Source organism: Chelonoidis abingdonii, chromosome 5, assembly GCF_003597395.2.
Source record: "Chelonoidis abingdonii isolate Lonesome George chromosome 5, CheloAbing_2.0, whole genome shotgun sequence".
Lineage (NCBI taxonomy): Eukaryota > Metazoa > Chordata > Testudines > Testudinidae > Chelonoidis > Chelonoidis abingdonii.
In genome coordinates this window covers 51,050,809-51,071,558 of record NC_133773.1, presented here as the reverse complement: position 1 = coordinate 51,071,558, position 20,750 = coordinate 51,050,809, and positions in this window count along the sequence as shown.

Here is a 20,750-nt window from a genome sequence, read left to right as displayed (position 1 = left end):
GCTACCAATTTCATTGTGGATTTTCTATCGATCCCTGTGAAATTGTTGGATATGTAATGATTTCTCCCTCTCCCACCCAATCCTTCCTCTGCAGCTTTTCCTTTATGAAATTGCTACCATCTTCATTTTGTATTATCTTTTATAAAGAGAAATATGGTCTGCAAACCTGTCTTTCATGCTGTCGATTGCTTGATTATGTTGAAAGCAGGCTAAGTGCCTACTAGCATGCATGTAATGGAAATAATGAGTGACAGTCTTCAGGTTTTAAATGTTCTCATTTGCATTTGGAAGCAATTAACTGTTCCAAGAGTTAACTGAAATAAAAAAATAGTCATCCTTATCTGCACTAAGGGACAGATTATCAATATATGCTCATTTTCAGAACCGTAACCCCTCATCCTTCAGCTCCTTCATCAATTCTGCTCCCTAGTTAGAAATCATTTTAGTTACTTTGCCTCTTTCTACTCTCTTACCCTCCCTTTGTCCATATGTCCCAGTCACTGATCTGTCAATCATTCCCCCATGTATCTTCCTGTCAACCTGCTCCACAAGTAACAACAAAAAGTGGGAAGGAAACAGTCAACAGAGGGTGTCTCTGTAAGTGAGTCAAAGGGCTAGGTCCACAAAGGGGACATTGCAGTCCCTGAAATTTAGGTGTCTTGCCACTCGGTGGAATCAACAATCTTCAGTTAGGTGCCTAGGCTCCTGAATGGGGAGAGTTAGGCACTTAAGAATGACTTACTTACAAAAGCCAGAACACTGAGCAAAGAACTGCCTATACTAGCCAATGGCTACTGGTAATGAGCACACCTAGCAGATTGGGCATTTCAGGCAAGATTAGTGGGGCAAGGAGTAATTTGAGGATGATTCTGGGTGTGAGGTAGGCACCAAGGAATCAGGACTTAGTCAGCTTTGTGCATGCCAGTGGCATAAATTTAGGCATCTAGGGGATTTTAACAGTGGAAACTTAGGTGCCTGGGGACTTCAGGACTCTACGAAGTTAGTCATCGGGTGGGTGTTTTACAGATTTAAATTTTGGATTTAATGTAGCAGTTTGGGCTAGATCCACAAAGGGATTTAGGCCCCTAAGTGTCCAAAAGCCTCACATCCATTCCCTGTCTGATTATCCTGTAACATTTCCTGCTGCTCCCACGCCTTCACAGAAAAATGTCTCTTTATAGCTAGATCACACCAGAAATGTCCCATTACCACTCCTTTCCTTAGAGGAGCTACTGGGTTTTGACCAGTGGATACATGCATGAGACTTGCCCTTGAGGCTACGTCTATACTATAAGCTGGGGGTGTGATTCCTCTCTCGCGCAGATGTACTCACACTAGCTGTCATTGAGTTAGTGTGATAAAAATAGTAGAGTAGCTGGGATGGTATGAGCAGCAACAAATGGAAACACAGGCTAGCTGTGCCACATACGTAGCCATGGGGTTCAGATGGTTCTGTACTCCTCACTGCTAGTTCATGCTGCCCTTCTGCCCACCTTCCATATTACTACAGCTACACTACTATTTTTAGTGTTCTAGCAGATAAAAGCTAGCACAAATGTCTGCATGAGCTGGGACTTACGCCTGTAACTCTAAACTTAAATGTCGCCTGAGTGTCCAGCTGGCAACATCTGTTGTTCTCTTCTACCTAGCTAAGAGAGAGTGAGCTGTGGATTTAATTCCATTCCATTTCATTCCATCTTCTAGATCAAATAATTTACTGAATTCCAATTGTTTACACCTCTGCAAGCAGATATCTCTGGTGTAAGCAGTTGAAGACAATGATGGTGCACAGATGTAATAAAGGAACTAATTTGGCCTACAGAACCTTTATTGTTTCTACTAATGCACTAGATGCAAAAAAAACCAAAAACAAAACAGCTTTGCTTTAAAATCCTAATTTTAGTTTGCAGGATTTAGTGTTCAATTAGAAAATATAGGTGGGATTTTTCAGAAACAACACGGCATGAATTTGTTCCCACTGAAATCAATGGGAGTTTTAACACTGACTTCAGTGGGAGCAGAGTGAAGCCAGTGATTAACACTTTTGAAAGTTCCAATAGGCATTTTTATGTTTTGTAAACTGAGTACAGTTGATCTGGAAATCATTGAAGGACAATCACCATAAAACTCAACAATAGCATTTTTACAGTCCCTTCTCAGAGTGGAATGGCACATCAATGTTTTCTTATCTTTGTTTTATTGTATTGAATACCATAAGCATTCTGCCTATAATGACCCTGTGGTCTGTACTTGTGCTGCCTGTACCACACTCTGTTGTTCTTGCTTGGGCCATTAGAATGAAAACATTTTGGGTCAAGGGCTTCTATTCTACAAACAGTTCATCTCTTCTAGATCGCTATCTAAAGCTACATCACTATATAAATGATCAATAATATATATTCCTATTTGTTTACAATGATATGTCTGTAACGTATCCTAAAATTACCACATTAATCCAATATGTGTTGACTTTTTCTTTATTTTCGAAGTATTTTAATGCAATATGTTCTGTTGTTTTCTTAAATATGCATATTCAAGGGACTATTCAAATGTCACTACATTTATTTATTTTATTTTAAAGTAAATAGTGGTGGGGAGAGTGTATTGTACATTGATGGTCAACCTTAGCAGTTACTCCAAAGCTGAGTTCTATAAAAATGTCTTTAATTAGTTATTTAATTATGTTAAAGCTTGGTAAGTTTTTCTTTCTCACTCTCACATTTCCCTGATACCCCATTTCTTACCAATTTAACTTTTAAGTTTTCCATCTTTTTTCAGTTAATGGTGGCAGAGCAATGTCTTCCAGTGCTGTACTTGGAAACAAAATAGAACAGTTCAAAATTCTACTCTCCTTCAGACCTCCCTCTCCAGAAAGGATACATCTCCAGGTCTATTTTTCCATTTTCTTTAAAATATTGCTAGGGTTCTAGAGTTTACTTTTCATTCTGTCTTCCTTTCTCTCACCAACTCCTTAAATTCTTCATTTGACAGATTACCAGGGTACCATTGTGATGCAAGTTCATGTATTACTAGTAGACTATTCTGTTGACCTTATCCTTTCTGCCCAGCCATCCCCAATTCCATTTTGCATCTCATTTTTATGCTGGCTGTCTCACTTTTATGTAGGCCTTTAGTTCCTCACTTCAAAAGGGAGCTCAGAAGAGATTGAGAGCCTGATGCCCTGATCTCACTTTGTACCTGAGGCTTTCCAAGGCAGCCCCAAGGGTTAGTACTTATCATAGCTTTTATTTCTGAGCTGTTATTTGTATTTTCACATTACTATTCAAACATAAATTAAGCCTTGTCTCTGCAACGACCAAAGTTGTGGATCTGTTTTTAAAAGGGATGGCTATTCTATGTTTTTTTATGATCATTAATTGTAGCTAGCTCACCAATATAAATTACACTAAATCTCAGTCTTCTGTGGTGTTGTCACATCACTTATTCAATATTAGTTTCCTTCTGTGGCAATATATACTGGCATATTTAGTAACTTAGAAGCTAATATTTGCTAGCCGTGATTACCTTAGATTCTTAACTCAGCCCCATTTTCCTATACATCTCTAACCCCTAGTCACTGGAGAGAGATTATTTATTTGGGGGGTGTGTGTGTGTTTAATACTCCTCCATGGTATTTTTTTAAAATAAACTCTTAAATCATAACTGTCCAGATGTTTCCCTCCCCTAATTAGCAACCTTAAATATTCCATTCTCAGTTGATAACCAGTATTGTCAACTCTTGCAATTGGTTTGGCAATGATGCACAAAGCCCTAGACTCTTTTGAAATTTCATCCAAGTTGGAAGCCTGCAGAGTGTCTCCCCTCTACTAACCATTCTTACAGGAGGGTGGATGGTGGGGAAAGAGGGAGCAAAAATCAGGTAGCTCAGTGAAACTCTAATTCCTCGCTCCTTTCTGTAAAAAGTATGGAGAGGATGGTGCCTTTGCTGCTCCCCTCTGCATGTCCTGGCTTAGGGATAAAGAGAGGACCCCATTGCAATCCCACAAACCAGGGAGAGGGTTGAAGACATAGGAGTATCAGTGGTGTGAAGATAGGGTATGGAAAGAACAGATAGGGCTGCTGGGAATAATTTCAGGACTGGACATGGGCAGATGTGGCGATGAGTGAGACCTCCTGCAGCAGGGGCCAAAATCGTCTTACCTGACATTTCTGTCACATTCACATAATAGTAAACCAGGGTATTGGGGAGGGAATTGAAAATCAGACAGACCAAAGAAACCCCAACCCCACCAGACAGTCTAGTGGAAAGTCATAGGACCTATTTTTTTTAAATAATACACCTCATGTACAATCAGAGTGGTCTGATTCAGCAGGGCTCCTACAGAAATTTTTCACATGGTACACACCAAAACTCTCTCATTTACTGTCCCACTCCTGATTGACTCGTCACATTTCTCCATACTCGTAGCAAGTCTTGAGGTTGTTGCTGAGCAAGTCGTGCAGGCACACCAGTGGGAACACAGGCTTCTGAGAGCAAAGTGAGGCTAGGCAGAGCCCTCGTACAAAAGCCAGCCCCATGAAAGCAGCAAGGAGAAGCAGCTCTGGCCACCTCAATGACCACTCAGGTTTGGTCCTGTGGCCCCTCTGTCATGAAGTGGGGGAGACAAAATTGAATGAGTGGCAATGTAACCTGAGACATGGAAGTCACTGTGCCTCTCAGGGCCAAATCAGAGTGGTGCTGTGACCCTGTCATGATGAGGGCCACGTTATGAAATGGCTCTGTGACACCCCTGTACACGAAGTTGCAATGCCAGTCATTTAGTTTTGGCTGCAATGACCACCTGCCATGATGGACTGGTTGCAGGGTCAAATTTGAGTCGGCAGTGGAATGGCTAGCAGTCACCTCCTCAACTTGGCACCCCTGCCAATGGTACACAATGTACACATGGCTGCAGAAGCCCCTTCTGACATTATTTTTTGATCTCTTGAAGTTGACAATACCAAGTAAAGTAACATGTTGTATATAAATTACCCCCTTTATGTCAGGTAGCAAGTATAATGGAAACAGTATCACTATCTAGGGTTAAATTGGATAAGTCTCTCGCAGTACATCGATGCTGTGTATTGTGCTCTCTCATTTCAATCTGCCATATGAAGCCATTTCATAGAAATCAAATTCTTTCTCCTACCTTAAAGCATCATGTTCCACATTCAGCTCTTATTCTCGTCTCACTTACAGTAATGCAAATTGGGAGTGATTCCATTGATATGAAAGAAGTGGCACAAGTTTGGAATAGTGTCAGCAACAGAAGAATCTCAGGCCTCATATATTGACTTTCACCTTGAAAACATGGTGGAGAAAGTGTTATGACTGGGCTCTTGGGTAGGCTGTGGCTTTTACAGGTCCAACATCCTTTGGTGAGAGAGACAAGCATGTAAGATACAAAGATTGATCCTGTACAAGTTATTCACTTATACACCTTGTTTCTCTCTAGTTTTCAGCCAAACATTTTTTTTTGAGGGGGGGTTAATGTATCTCTTCCTTCTGCATAGTTCTGTACTAATCTCTGATAATCTTTGATTAAATATGGGAGAGAATATGGCAAGTTTTTATCAGTCATGATAGATGGCAAGTGTAGAGGTAAGCTTTTCGCCTGTGCAGCTGGCTATATGCAATAACAGTTATATCACCATGTATTTTGAAACAGTAAATATGAACACTCAGAGAAATGCTCGAATTATTGAGTTTAAATATTTTTCCTGAGCTAGTACTTATTATTTAGACAAATATCACTTAAAGTAGGCATGGAAAATTATTTAGGGTAAGTGTTATGTGCACTATGGATCCATAAATACATACCTTCATTCTGTACCCAATTTTTAAACCTGTGTATAGCATAAACAATTTACAGTTGACTTTTAAATGTTGTCTGTGAAATAATTTTAGAGTAAATATAAGCCAATTTTATACACACATTCATCTGTGAGACATGCTTTGTACTTCTCCTCGTTAGGGTCAGACTTTCAAATTATTCCCATTAGGAAGAGTGTTGTATCTTATGTTCTGACTGGCTCATATTATTCTTAATATCCAGAGCTATACATTTGAGCTATGGAGCAGCTGGCCAGCCATTGGTTTTGTACATATTGTACGTAGCAGTGTTGAGGTTGTTATAGCTTATCCTCAGGGCAATATCTGGGCTGCTGACAACCTCTTGAGAATAGAGGCACAGTTTATTCTGATCAAACATGTATCATTTTCTGTGTAGCAAAACAGGTACACTCATTTCCCTTTCCAGTGACACACATATGAGGATACAGATCTATACAGCATTGTCTTAAATTGTGCTACTCATAGTTGATAGATACACTGTCACCCTATGTGCCACTAAAAGTCTCTTGTCAAAATAGTCTTGTTGGAAACATAGAAGTCTACTTCTAGCATTATAGGAGTGTTTCTTCTCAATTATGACTGATTAGATATGACATAATATCCCACCTCTTTGTGAGGGAAAGTGCTGTTTCTAGTCTTCTCTTGTTAAAACAAGTAATTAATGAGATGGTCAAAATCATTCTAAATTCTGATTATATAGCAGGCACTAGCTATTGCCAGAGGCAGGATACCTGACTTGATGGAGCTGTGGTCTGGTCTGGAAATTTTAATTTTCTTATGCTTACTAGATAAGTCACTATGAATAAATGATCTTGTCCAATGTAAAAATAAATCTTCCTTTGGTTTTGGAATGTATTTGGAAGTCTTGGCTTTCCTTTCTTCTAGACGATCCGTAGTTAAATAAGAGTTCTAAGTTATCTCCCAAACCCTTATTATGTTTGATTTCCCCCTCATCTCCCCATTTATGATGCTTTAATGGGACAGCCCATTGGTATGTGCCTGTTTGTTTACCATCTTGGCTGTAACTTTTGATTTTGCTCTGTGAGAGTGAAGTACAATGATATGCTCATTTTTACTTTTAAAACACACAAATGCAGGGCCAGCTCTCTTTTTGTCATGGGTGCAATTTCTTTTTCATGAGTGTTAGTAGAAAGGACTGATTACTTAGATACCAAACATATATAATCTTTTCCAGTGTGCCATCTGGCTGACACCAGGGCAAATATTCATTAGGGGCTATCCCCATCAATAACACCACGTCTTTGTAGAGTGATTGATGTATTGCAGGATGTAATATCACCTCTTGCAGTTGGGTTAATCTTGGTGGGACTGGAGCTGCTCCAGTCTTTATGGCTACAGTATCTGACTGCATGGGAGACTTGTGGCCCTGCAGTGCACAGACTGTAAGAAGCAGAGGGAGAAGGTGCTGAGCAGGTAAACAAGTTATTGTGGGTAAAGCTCAGATGACAAGTACATATTGCCTACTTTTTTTTTTAAGGAGTTTTCTGACTGAGGGGTGTGTTTCATCCTAGTTTTGGTAGAAAAAGGAAGAATTCTGAGCCTCCAGGTCAGTTTATTTGAATAGGGAGAAAGTAAGTGTGTCTGTTAGTGAATCCAAGGATAGTTCAGGGAACATCAAAGGGAAGAGGATTCAGAGTTGTGTGGAGGCTGAGAGAGAAAAATATTCTCTCTGTATAGGAGAGGTAGGTGTCCTGTGTGTTTGTTTCTGGGGAATGGGATGGGTTGAAGAGAGCTGAAGAGACGTGAGGATATTCTGGTGCAGCAGAAGGATGGGTTGTACTGACAGACTTCAGGGTAAGGGGAAATGGAGTGAGCTGGTGAATGTAGATGTGTGTGATGTTAGCTGTTTCTAGCACTGCACTCTTCTGGACAGAGAGCTCTGATGTTGTTCCTGGGATATGTTGGAGCCACTCAGTCAGCTTAGGAGTCATAGCTCCGAGTGCTCCTACCACCACTGGAACCACTTTGGCCTTCACTTTCCACATCCTCTCTAGTTCCTCTTTCAGGCCCTGGTACTTCTCCAGCTTCTCATATTCCTTCTTCCTGATGTTGCTGTCACTTGGCACTGCTATATCTATCACCACCGCTGTCTTCTGCTCCTTGTCTATTACCACGATGTCTGGTTGATTGGCCAGTACCTGCCTGTCCGTCTGGATCTGGAACTCCCACAGAATCTTAGCCCTGCTATTCTCCACAACCTTCTGTGGAATCTCCCATCTGGTCTTGGGAGGGTCTAGCCCATACGCTGTGCAGATGTTCCTGTACACAATGCCAGCCACTTGGTTGTGCCGTTCAGTGTATGCTGTTCCTGCCTGCATCTTACATCCTGCCACTATGTGTTGGACTGTCTCTGAGGCCTCTCTGCACAGTCTGCACCTTGGGTCCTCTCTAGTGTGGTAGACCCCTGCTTCAATGGATCTGGTGCTCAGTGCCTGTTCCTGTGCTGCTATGATCAGTGCCTCAGTGCTGTCTTTTAGTCCAGCCCTTTCCAGCCACTGGTAGGATTTCCCAATGTCAGCCACCTCAGCTATCTGTCGATGGTACATCCCATGCAGGGTCTTGTCTTGCCATGGCACTTCTTCTGCTTGGTCTTCCTCCCATGTCTGCTGCTGCCTCAGGCATTCTCTCAGCAGCTCATCTTTGGGGGCCATCTTACTGATGTACTCCTGGATGTTCCGGGTTTCATCCAGGACAGTGGCTTTGACGCTCACCAAGCCCCGCCCGCCTTCTTTCCGGCTGGTATACAGTCTCTGGGTGTTGGACTTGGGGTGGAAACCTCCGTGCATTGTGAGGAGCTTCCGGGTCTTCACATCGGCAGCCTCCATGTCCTCCTTTGGCCAGCTCACTATACCGGCAGGGTATCTGATGACCGGCAGGGCGTATCTGTTGATGGCGTGGATCTTGTTCTTCCCACTGAGCTGGCTCTTCAGGACCTGTCTTATCCTTTGGTGATACTTGGATGTTGCTGTCTTCCTTGCCTCCTCATCATGGTTTCCATGTGACTGTGGGACGCCAAGGTACTTGTAGCTGGTCTGTATGTCTGCTATGTGGCCCGCTGGTAGTTCCACCCCATCAGTCTTGACTACCTTCCCTCTCTTCACTACCATCCGGCCACACTTCTCCAGTCCGAATGACATCCCGATATCCTCACTGTAGATCCGCGTCAGGTGGATTAGCGAGTCGATGTCTCGTTCATTCTTAGCATACAGCTTGATGTCATCCATGTAGAGGAGGTGGCTGATGGTAGTTCCACTCCTGAACCTGTACCCGTATCCAGTCCTTGTGATTATCTGGCTGAGGGGGTTTAAGCCTATGCAGAACAGCAGCGGGGACAGTGCATCACCTTGGTATATGCCGCACTTGATGGCCACTTGTGCAAGTTGCCTTGAGTTGACTTCTAGTGTTGTCTTCCATAGTCCCATTGAGTTCTTGAGGAAGGTCCTTAGTGTCCTGTTGACTTTGTATAGCGCCAGACATTCACAGATCCACGTGTGCGGCATTGAGTCGTAGGCTTTCCTGTAGTCAATCCAGGCTGTGCTCAGATTGGTCTGTCTAGACCTTGAGTCTTGGGCGACTGCTCTATCTATGAGCAACTGGTATTTTGAGCCTCTGGTGGTGTCCTCAATGCCCTTCTGAGCTGTGCTCATGTACTGGCCCATACGGTCCTGTAGCTTGGCAGCTATGATGCCTGATTGGACTTTCCATGTTGTGGGGAGGCAGGTTATTGGCCAGTAGTTGGACGGTTCTGTTCCCTTGCAGCGGTCTTTCGTGATCAGCGCTGTCCTTCCTTGTGTTAGCCAGTTTGCTAGCAGCAGGCTCCCACCCAGCTGGTTCATCTGTGCTGCTAGGCATTCATGCACTGCTATTAGTTTCTTTAGCCAGTAGGTGTGGATCATGTCTGGTCCAGGTGTTGCCCAGCTCTTATATATTTGATTAACTCACACATAACTGCATAATCATAAGGGTGTCTTCTAGCGTTAAAATCTATGAAGTCAAGGTTCCTGGTGGGAATTCTAATTAATATATATTATATAAAATAAATACTTGAGAGTATTAGATTTATTACTTTGACTATTCCTTTATTGTTTTCATAGATTCTTTAGCAATCTGAAGGGTATTTTTTCAGTTACAATGAACAATTTTACTAGAGATCTATGGCACTAGTCTCTTCATTTACAAGTGTAATTAGTATGGGAATTAATAGGTACACAAATGAGTCTAGAGAACAACATATCTAAAAGTATTAAGTTCTACTTTCCCTCAACCCTACTTCCTTGTCTTCAATGCGTATTAGTTACATTTTATATTCTACATATGAATTGTTAATTTTTATATAAATTGTTAATGTAGTACACATCACAAACTGCAAACAATATTGTAATTAGTGGGAATAGTTTTCCTAAATTATGTTTTGAATAGTAATTTTGAAATATATATGCACATATTCAGTCTCAAATGCCTTTCTGGACAATTCAAAATATGACCATTTAGGGGGATATGAGGCAGTTGGTTTAATAAACTTTGTTTCTCATATATAAAAGCTTTTTATGAAGAACTATTTTAACATAGTTTTTGCTTAGCTTCAGAATAGTTCTAACGGAGGGAAATAATACAAAAGTGGCAAATGAGCTACAGAACCAGGCTAAACTAATCTATGAACAGATTGTGATTCTTTAATTGAAAACAGAGCATCAAAACTCATAACAAACTATGCCGCTCTAGGAACTTGAAGGATCTTTCTAAATTGTTATTTTTTACATCTGAATTAATGCTACTGTATTAGCCAAATAATATTTTCTTTTTCTGATCTCGGTAGATATTTCCATTTTATTCTGAATAGTAGGCAGTATGATTTGAGTTTTAAATGAACCTTTTATGTGAACTCAGCCTGACAGATAAACTAGCCTGACATAGCTGAGTCCTGTATTCATAAAACACATGAATACACAGCATAAGATCAAAATCTCCAGAAAAAAGGACACCACAGGAATTGATATTCACATTTAAAAAAAAAAAGGTGTCTAGATATCTTTTTAGATCTATAGGGAATTTGTGAAGCCAAAGTCACATTGAATGGCTTTTAACAGTTATGGCTGTGTGCAGCAATCTGAAGTTCCTAGGTGATATCTGCTAAGGTATCTATTGAGCCTGGATGGGTGGCAGAGTGCAGTTGCTTTTCCAGTTCCTATCCCAGATATGACCCGTCATGGTCTAATAACAGGAAGACTAGGCTTTTGTTGTCTCAAGTTCACTATGCTTCCCTCCCACCCCTTCCAGTGTCCCAGGGCACAGATCTGTCTGACAGGGCTTCTCTCTATTCATCTTATTGGAGGGGAGTGTCACACTTCTGATGTCAGAATGGTTCCTACCTTCAATGCTTTCTCTATTTATGCCAGTCTCTTTCTGCTGTAAGTGTGCAATGTTTTTTTGGAAAAAATGCTGGAAAACTATGATTTTCCAGTCTAGCCTCCCCTCCCCCCTCCATTGGTGTTTTGCAGTTGTAAGATTTCTTTTAGTTTAATTCACTAATTTCATTCTCCCACGTCTATAGCCAATTTCATAAACCATAATATGTCCATGCAAAGACAAATTGTGTAGGATATACACACTGACACACATCAAAATAAAATATCACTTTCATAAATGACACAGTGGGCCAATCAGAAGTACACAATAGCTTCTCTAGCTTAAAAGGAAATCTATACAGTTGTGCGTTGAACAGTATGTAAATTTCCTAATGTCCCAATAGTTCACATTTTAATTCCATTCATTTCAGGCTTATTCATTAAAGAATAATATTCAGAAGCACCAACTAAATTAATAGCAGTGTGGTTAATCCATATTTTTTTAATTATGTATTTTGATTTTTGCCTCCAGTAACTGTATATTTGCATCTTTTGAAAAACAGGGAATGTAATATGCATCTCTGACTTATCCCCAAATGCATCTCTGCACCTCTGACAGATTCTAATGCACCACCTTAATATCAGACAGCATGCAGTATGAATCTCCACAATGAAACATATATATTATAAACATTTAAGGAATATATGGAATACATAATTTACAGAAGTGGCTTAGCAGAACAATCAAGATTTAGAAGCTATTTCTTGAAATAAAACATCTAGATATATTGTACATAATACATGCCTTGGTATATTGGTCTCCCTTTATAAATATTTTGTGCTTGAATTTTCTCGTGCTGTTCTAAATTAATTTAATCTGTCACAACTGATTTACACTAGTGTTACTGAGGGTGGAATTAGGCCTTTATATTTTAATATAATGAAGACCTCTTCAAATAGACCTCACCTTATTGCCCAATAGCATTTAATTGTAACATCAGAAGAAAGTAATTCAGATATTGTAAAATGCTGGTTTCATATACTGCATTTAGTTGATACATTTGTCAGACTTCTAATTATCTAGGGGAGTGGACAGCTGGAGAGACATAAACAGGTTTGTTCACTGGTTGTTTGTCACTCCAAAAGGGGCTAAATTCAACCTCATAGAGCTGTTGTTATCAGCTACCTCTTTGATATTCTCAATCAATCTTCCAATGAGCTGATTTCCAAATCCCCCCAAAATATGCCACAGTACATGCCTCGGTGTAACAGTGAAGGGTGTTGCTAATTCAAATGCTTATCTGAAAATAATTACTAATTGACAACTTTGTTAGCAGTCTTGGCAGAAAAGTCAAGAGTGTATGTGCGTGGAGTCTTATCCCTCACTGTGTGATGGCTCCTGCAGATATATGGATGGAAAGTCTTGCAACCTGTCACTGCCTATGCTGAATCTGTTCTGTGATCAGGGAACTTCATTTGTCAGGATTATAAATGTTGTGCCATATTGCAGATCTAAATTCACACAAAAAGTATTTAATCTGAACTGTGAATCAGAAGATTCAGTAGAGCTGCTGGGTTGTCATTCACCCTCCCATCTAAAATTTTGGTTAGACTATATCTCCCACAATACATTGCTGTCTTTTATCTTGGGGAGAGTCATGAAGTCAAATACCCATACTACAGTGAGACATAGTCCAACTTGGGAACCTGGCCCATGGAAGGAAATGGGGACAGAAGGTGCCTGAACTAAATTTCTGTGAGAGTGAAATTTTAGAATCAAAGTACTTCAGCCAAAAACTGAATTATTTTGATTTTTCAGTTTGGAAAATTGAACTTTTCTATTGAAATTAGACACTTTTTTGCAGAAATTTAGTTGAAAAAGGTATTTTTAATTGAAAAATAGATTTGGAAAATTATTAGGGCTAGTCAAAAATTTTCCAACTTGTAACTTCTTCTGTAAACTTATTTTGTAATCCAAACAATATCTGATCAGCTAATCCTCCACAATATCCTCAGATTGACTGTCACAATAGCGTGATAAATCAATTCCCTTCAGGGAAGGAAGAAAAACTTTGCAGGACCATCTAAAAATGCTAAGTCTGTCTTTGAATTAATTTCTTGTTGGTTGGCAGTTTTACAACAAAACTGATGATAGTCTTTCCTTCTCTCTCTAGTTAGTCTGTCTCAGTTTAGACAAAGATGACTGATTTGGGGGTTTCATTAGCTCTACAAGGAGAACTAATTAATAGTAGTTGTATATGTAGCAATTACAAAGAGTGAACAAGCGCATCGCAAATATTTTAGCTCTTAAATGGTTATTGAAACAGAATGCTAATTAATGTCTTCCCACAATTTGAAGATTTGCTCAGATAATTGTCTTCATCTAACTTTTGTACATTTCCATTTTGCCTATTAAGTAATTTCAGCAAATCATTACATGAAAGACAATAATTATCAGATCTGTGCAAATGTTCTTCATGACCAGAAAAACTGGAAAAAATGGCAACAGATGTGAGGCCAAATCCTTAAATCCCTATGCTGCTTTTTACTTAGGCAAAAGTCTCAAACCAAATGATGATAAAATTCTGAAATTGGATGAACCAGGGGAAAATATTTTGTTGATTTTAAATTTAGCAGACTGTGTATATTTTTGAGGGAAGGGATATGAATACTGATTTGCTGAATTACAGATACCTAATATAGAGGAGAAAGAACACTTAACATTTGTCTGAACATCACAGTATTAAATACATACATAACACACATTAGGAAGAAAAGCCAAGTCAGTGTTGCTTACAAATACACTAATTGAGGATTATTGTTTCTGCTTCTCTTAATCTCTGCATTTTAAAATAAAATCTAATAATAGCTAGAACACTTGTGTACTCCCAAAGTTGTTACCATTAAACTTATATTACTATGATCCTCTTTCCTCCACACAGTTGCTTCCTTAGCTCTTCTTTCATATGTGAGAAAGTGGAGTAAGTGATTAAACAATAGGAAAAATGCACAGGAGAAACTAAACATAATATAGCTTCAGAGCAATTTTGAGCACACATTGCCTTCTGTTCAAAATTTATCATCAGGCATGTGAATTGAAATTTACAGAGAATGCACCATGCTCTAGTTCAAACCAACAAGTGGCCTCAAGCATCTTTGCCAATCTGACCTGGGGTAAAATTGCCTCCTGATCCCCTTCTTGGCTGTTTTTCTTTGTTTGTTTGTTTGTTTGTTTGTTTTTGGTCCCCAGATGGCAAATCCAGAGGAAAAATCCCATTTAAATATTGCACATCTTGTGTTAACAAAACATCTGCCACAGATCAACAGGTTAGCTGCTTGAAATATTTAGGAAAAAGGCATTCCGTACAGATCCATTCAGCTGATGCCCAAAGTTTACACCAGCTTAATGTAGGAAGAGATTACTATTATCCTCTTGCAGGAAGAGTTCTTGGATTGCTGACCTTTTGTTGTAAAGGACACAGATCTGGACTCAAACAAAATTCTTCAGATCCAATCACAGCTGTTGGTCCTTAATACTGAGTGCTCACGTATATTATCTCAGCAATACGTGAAGCCCAGTCCTCTCAAACCAACGGCTCCTTTGAATGAGAAGGGTTTTGGGCCTTAGCTTGCCCTTGCTCTACTGAATTATCGTTCCTTTTTCAGGCTTTCCTTGGAACTCATGGTTTCTGTTTTCTTGTGTTGGGGTTCCCTCTGGTGGTTATTGTCTGAACTGCTGGCTCTCTGTTGTCTCCTGGAGCCTGCCTAGCAACTCCTTTTGTTTAACTTCTCTTCTAGCTAACCTTTGACATGCAAATTAACTAGTCAAATCAGTTTATTTACCTGTGTGTGTTTGCTGGGTACTTGATTTCCAATTGGAATTCTATTGTTTAACAAAAGACCCTTAATGTCAACCTGTAATGGCTCCTTGCTTAAAATGTAAGCCACCAAAGCAGCAGAAAAAAAAAAATTTCTCTCTGGCTACTTTTAGAACCAACCTTTTTCTCTCTGCTAAAAGCCCTTAGCAGAGAAAAAGAAACAATATTCCTACTGGCTTCTGGATTCTATCTTTCCCACGTCGCTGCCACTCATATCAAGCATCTTTCCCAAATCTGGACCTCAGCGTCCAAAAATTGGGTGCCTGCATGAACCCCTCTAAGCTTAATTTCCAGCTTAGATCTGATCTCGCTGCCACCATGCCAAAAATTCCAGGGTTTTGCTCCCTCTGGTGTCCCCAAAAACCTTCCTGGAGGGACCCCAAGACTCAGGAGACTCTGAGTCTACACAAAGGGAAATAACCACTTCCCTTCCCTCTCTCTCCCACCCAGACTTTCCTCTCTGGCTAACCTGAGAGTACTGATGCATCCTTTACATCACAATACCAAAGAGCATGTCTCCTCTATTCCACAAAGAGACAAACCCCAAATACAACGAAACAGAAATGATTCTCTCTCCTCCCCTCCCACCAATTCCCTGGTGCTGCAGAGCTTACCCTCCATAGATCTAACACAAAGAGAATCCCCTCCCCTTCGTTCCTTAGCCTACCCAGAGAGAAAACTCAAACAAGTCTTGAAGAAATACTTTTATATAAAAGAAAGAAAAAACCAATGAACATCTGATCTCATGCATAAAGTGACAATACACAGGGCTATTACTTAAAAGAAAAATTGAATAAACAGACTTATTCAAAAAAGAGATACAATTTAACCATTCCAGCAACCTACACCCATGTAAATACAAAAACATATACAAGTCTATTGTTTTGCTACCTCTGTACTCACAACTTTGAAACTGAAGATTAGAAGCTTGAAGATAGAAAAAACTCTCATAGTCGAGAGACAGACAAAAGACTGAGACCCCAAAAATTCGCTCCCTGACTTTGAAAAATCTGTTTTCCTGATTGGTCCTCTGGTCAGGTGTTTGGTTCTCTTTGTTAATCCTTTACAGGTGAAAGAAACATTAACCCTTAGCTATCTATTTATGACAGCTCTACTGAATTATTTTGAACTAACAGGTTCACAAATGGTTTCCTGGGTTTTGAAGGGCTCACGTTCTGTGCTTGAAAATGACATTCTTGTTGATGGGGATCAAAATCTAATCATTCATAGGATGTAAACTACCTCATCAGCATAAGACCACAGTAACGACAGCAAAGTGTGGTTGGATGTAGGAGGTGCAATTGATTTATTAAGAATGGCTCTAGTGCATAAATCAACCGGGAAAGGCACATTTCTCCCCTTCACAAACCTGAAGCTGTTTCTCCCCTCCACCACATGGGCTTATATACAGATTCTTTGACCCTTCTTTCAATGACCCACTCCAAGTCCAATCCGATTGTTCCTCTTAATGTAGACCAAGCTAAGGTTATTTAAATACCTTTCCTCAAGAGTGCAAGGAGGGTCCTAAACAACCTGGATGCAGCTCCAATGCAGTAAAGTACTGTAGAGGTCCTTGCATGGTACACCATGGATAAATTTTACAAACTCAGAACTGCAATTTTAAAAAAAACCCAAAAGCTATATAAGGTGCTTAAATTCACACTCTTTGCCATGTTCAGATTAGATATGTGTACTTACATATAGAAGTACTAAGTATTTTTCATTGTTTTTCTAATAACAGTCCTTTATAGAACTAAAATAGTGTATAAAGGTCAAATTTATTTCCATCATTCAGGAACATTCACTCATTTTTGTCCTGGAAATAGTTCCCATTTAAAACAAACTGATACAAATAGGGTTGTTTATATACTTAGTTACTATTTTATTCAGTTGTATATGAGTTTCTGCAGAACCAGAATATAAACCCCTAATTCATTCTGAATGCCCAAATTTGATTCCCCTCACTGTGGCATAGTACATTGTAGCACAAATCTAGTTATATATTTGGCACTGGGTGTGAAACTTAATGAATAGGAAATTCATAAATGTGTATATTCTAATGGAGAAGTATGCCCATGCAATCTTTATTCTAAATACCATCCCTTGTGCATATCCTCAAAAATACTCTATTTAGGAGGGTGAATAACACACCAGAGAGAATAGAAGCTTTGTAGACTTAGTGAAAAGTCCGTTTGTTTTTGATAACTTTGGAACGGAAAGCAGACAATGTCATTAACCTAAATCAAGTGCACATTCAAGAAATCCAGGGGGTGAAAATTGCAGCAGAAAGCTGTCTCTGTTGATTTTATTTTTATCTTTTATCCCAATGCATTAAACCCTTAAAAGAAGAGTGTGCTAGATTTACAGAACATTATATATTATTTTTTAAATTAATGGAGGATATTAAAAATGGGTCTTCAGGTAATGTTTTTAATGTTCAGCTCTATCCGTCACATTGGGCTGAAGCCATGGGAAAACTGCAAATTAAATGGAGTCACAAGATATGCATACCCTAGTGTCTGGAAGAGACTAGTCACTTGGGTAGGCCTTTTTGCGTGCTCTGACCCAAATAGCTTATTTTCCCCTTTTGATTCAGAACACAGGAGAAGTTATTTGCTATTTGCAGATCAGGTTATTTGGGTCAGAGCACTGAAATAGGCCTAAAGTATCTGAATGGTAGGGCTTTTGCTTCAGCTCAGTTCTACTTCACTGCTGCTCCACATTACGATGTCAGTGACCTGTCATTTTCCTGATCGTAACACAGCAAAAATCCATTCATATCCAAATGTGGTAGAATAAATACATATACAGGGGAAAAAATCCTTTTTTTATCAAATAGCATTATAACAGTAGCTGCTGAAGGGAATGTGGTGGATGTAATATATATGGATTTTTATAAGCTATTTGATACATGGTTTCTTATTCACAGAAATAATTCAAATATTAGCTTAGATGTAAGAACTCGTATGCGGAATGAAAACTGGCTAAAGGCTACAGCACACAAAGTAATACATGATATCTAGTTGAGGGCTGTAAAGTCCAGTCTTTCTTAACATCTAGGAAAGTTACGTACACCAGAGAAGACGGATGAATAGAAAGGGACCTAGAGAGATTAGAAATATAGGAAGGGAATACCCAAATGAGATTCAGTACATATGCGGAAAATAATTGAAACAAAGCTAATCAATAGAGAAACCTGGAAAAGAGCAGCACTAAGACAAACCAAGGCTATGGCTACACTAGAAATGCTTACTGTACTGGCAAAACACTCGTTGCATGGAGGCAACTATATTGTGTGTTGCCTGTCTGAAGTTAATGATTTGAGATTGTCATATAACGGACTCAATTGGAATGATTTAATCAAAGATTATCAGAGATTAGTACAGAACTATACAGAAGGAATAGATGCATTACCCCCTTAATGTGATAAAGAGCTGGCTTTGTGTCTCTTCTTCACTGTATCGGGGGGAATGCAGCACTTTCATTTCCTAACTAAGTTCCAACACGTGTATCATTATATAGGGTTTTTAAAAAAGGAAACCTCTTTGCCAAAAGAAACATATTCTGATGTTGTTTTTATTTATTCTGTTTATCTGATCTGTGTGTGAAAACCATTATTTACAGCCTGCAAATACTAACAATTCTTCAAAATAAGATCTTTCAGTGGGTCTTTCTTCCCCCACTGATTCTCTACAGGAAACATCTGCTCTAACAGTCATCCATCATCAGTTTCCCAGGATTATATTTGCTTATATATATTATTAAGGGGACGTTTTCCAAGAATATCTGGAGTTTTATAGATCTGAAGACTCCCAAGATTATTAAAAAGTCTAATGTCTAGAAGTCCTGACTAGAGTTACTTAGTGGGAAAAAGCCAGTGTTCTTGGCCTTAGAATTCAACATATTCTTTGTTAATATCATAAAGATTCTAAATAATAGATTATTATAATCAAATATACAGAACAAAAAGGACTATAAGGGTTAATGTTTACTAATAGATACTAACAACTGCAAAGCTGCTCTTTCTATAGGTATAATAAAACCATCTCCCCCAAATGAAACAAATCATACCAGTAAAAGAGCAGATTTGCAGGTTTAACTATGTCTAGACTAAGGAACATTGCTGGCACAGATATGTAAGCCAGATATCACCTGTTCATGCCCTTGCCTGACATAGCTATTCTGGAAGAAATCTGTAGCCATGGCCACAGGGGTGATAGGACAGAACAATTTAGAAAGGCATTTGCTAAGCACTAAGCAAAAATAACAATACAAACATATGTGCTGAGTTAGCTCATCATGGAATGAGAAAGTGATAGAGGGGAAACAAGACTTCCCAGGCATATTTCCTCTGAATCCATTTGGAAGGGTAACAAACACAATTTTAGCATCAACCTCACTGGACTAGAGCACTGGTATTTTCTCTAATAACCCAAGCAAGAAGACACAGAAGGGGACCCTGGTAGGGAAAAGATCCCTGCTTGGGAACCAGTCCCCCAGATAGCTGAGAAATTCCAACCTGGCAAGCCATTTCACTGCTTTTTCCACTACATGTGACTCACCAAAACTCCGTTCCTCCCTTGAGAGGCCTTTCTTCTCTACTTGGCCCTAGCTATGCTCCCAAAACAAGCCTCAACATTAAACTTTGAATACCCCTGTTGTGGTATAAAACTCCACTCTGAACCTTAGAGTCCAAAAGATGGGGTACCAGCATGAATCCCCCTAAGCTTAATTACCAGCTTAGATCTTGTAGTGCTGCCACCAACCAGGAGTTGGAGTGCCTGGTATACTCTGGTCCCCCCAGAACCTTCCCTGGGGACCCTCAAGACCCAAACCCCTTGAGTCTCACAACAAAGGGAAACAAACCATTCCCATCCCTCCTTTCTTCCTCCTAGATCTTCCCCTCCCTGGGTACACTAGGAGATCACTGTGATTCAAACTCCTTGAATCTTAAAACAGAGAGGAATGTTACCTCCCCCTCCTCTTATTTTCCCCTCACCCAGAGGCAATACAGATTCAAGCTCCGTGAATCTAAAACAAACAGGAAATTCATCTTTCCCCCTCCTCCTCTCTCTCCCTTCTCCCACAAATTCCCTGGTGAGTACAGACTCAGTTCCTTTGAGCCTTAACAACAGGAAAAAATCACTCAGGTCTTTAAAAAAGAAAAGCTTTTAATAAAAGAAATAAAAAGTAAAAATTATCTCTGTAAATCAAGATGGAATATTACAGGGTCTTTCAGCTTATAGCTCTACCCGGAGGGGAAATTATTTTGAACTAACAGGTTCACAAATTGGTTTCCTGGTTTAAGGCTCACGTTCTGTGCTTGAAATGACATTCTTGTGATGGGGATCAAAATCTAAATCATTCATAGGATGGTAAACTACTCATCAGCATAAGACCACGTAAACGACAGCAAACGTGTGGTTGGCAAATGTTAGAGGTGCAATTGATTTATTAAGAAATGGCTCTAGTGCATTATATCAACCGGGAAAGGCAATTTCTCCCCTTCACAAACTCTGAAGAGCTGTTTCATCCCCTCCACCACATGGCTTATATACGATTCTTTGAACCCTTCTTTTCAATGAACCCACTCAAGTCCAATCCGTATTGTTCTCTTATTAGACCAAGCTAAGGTTATTTATACCTTTCCTC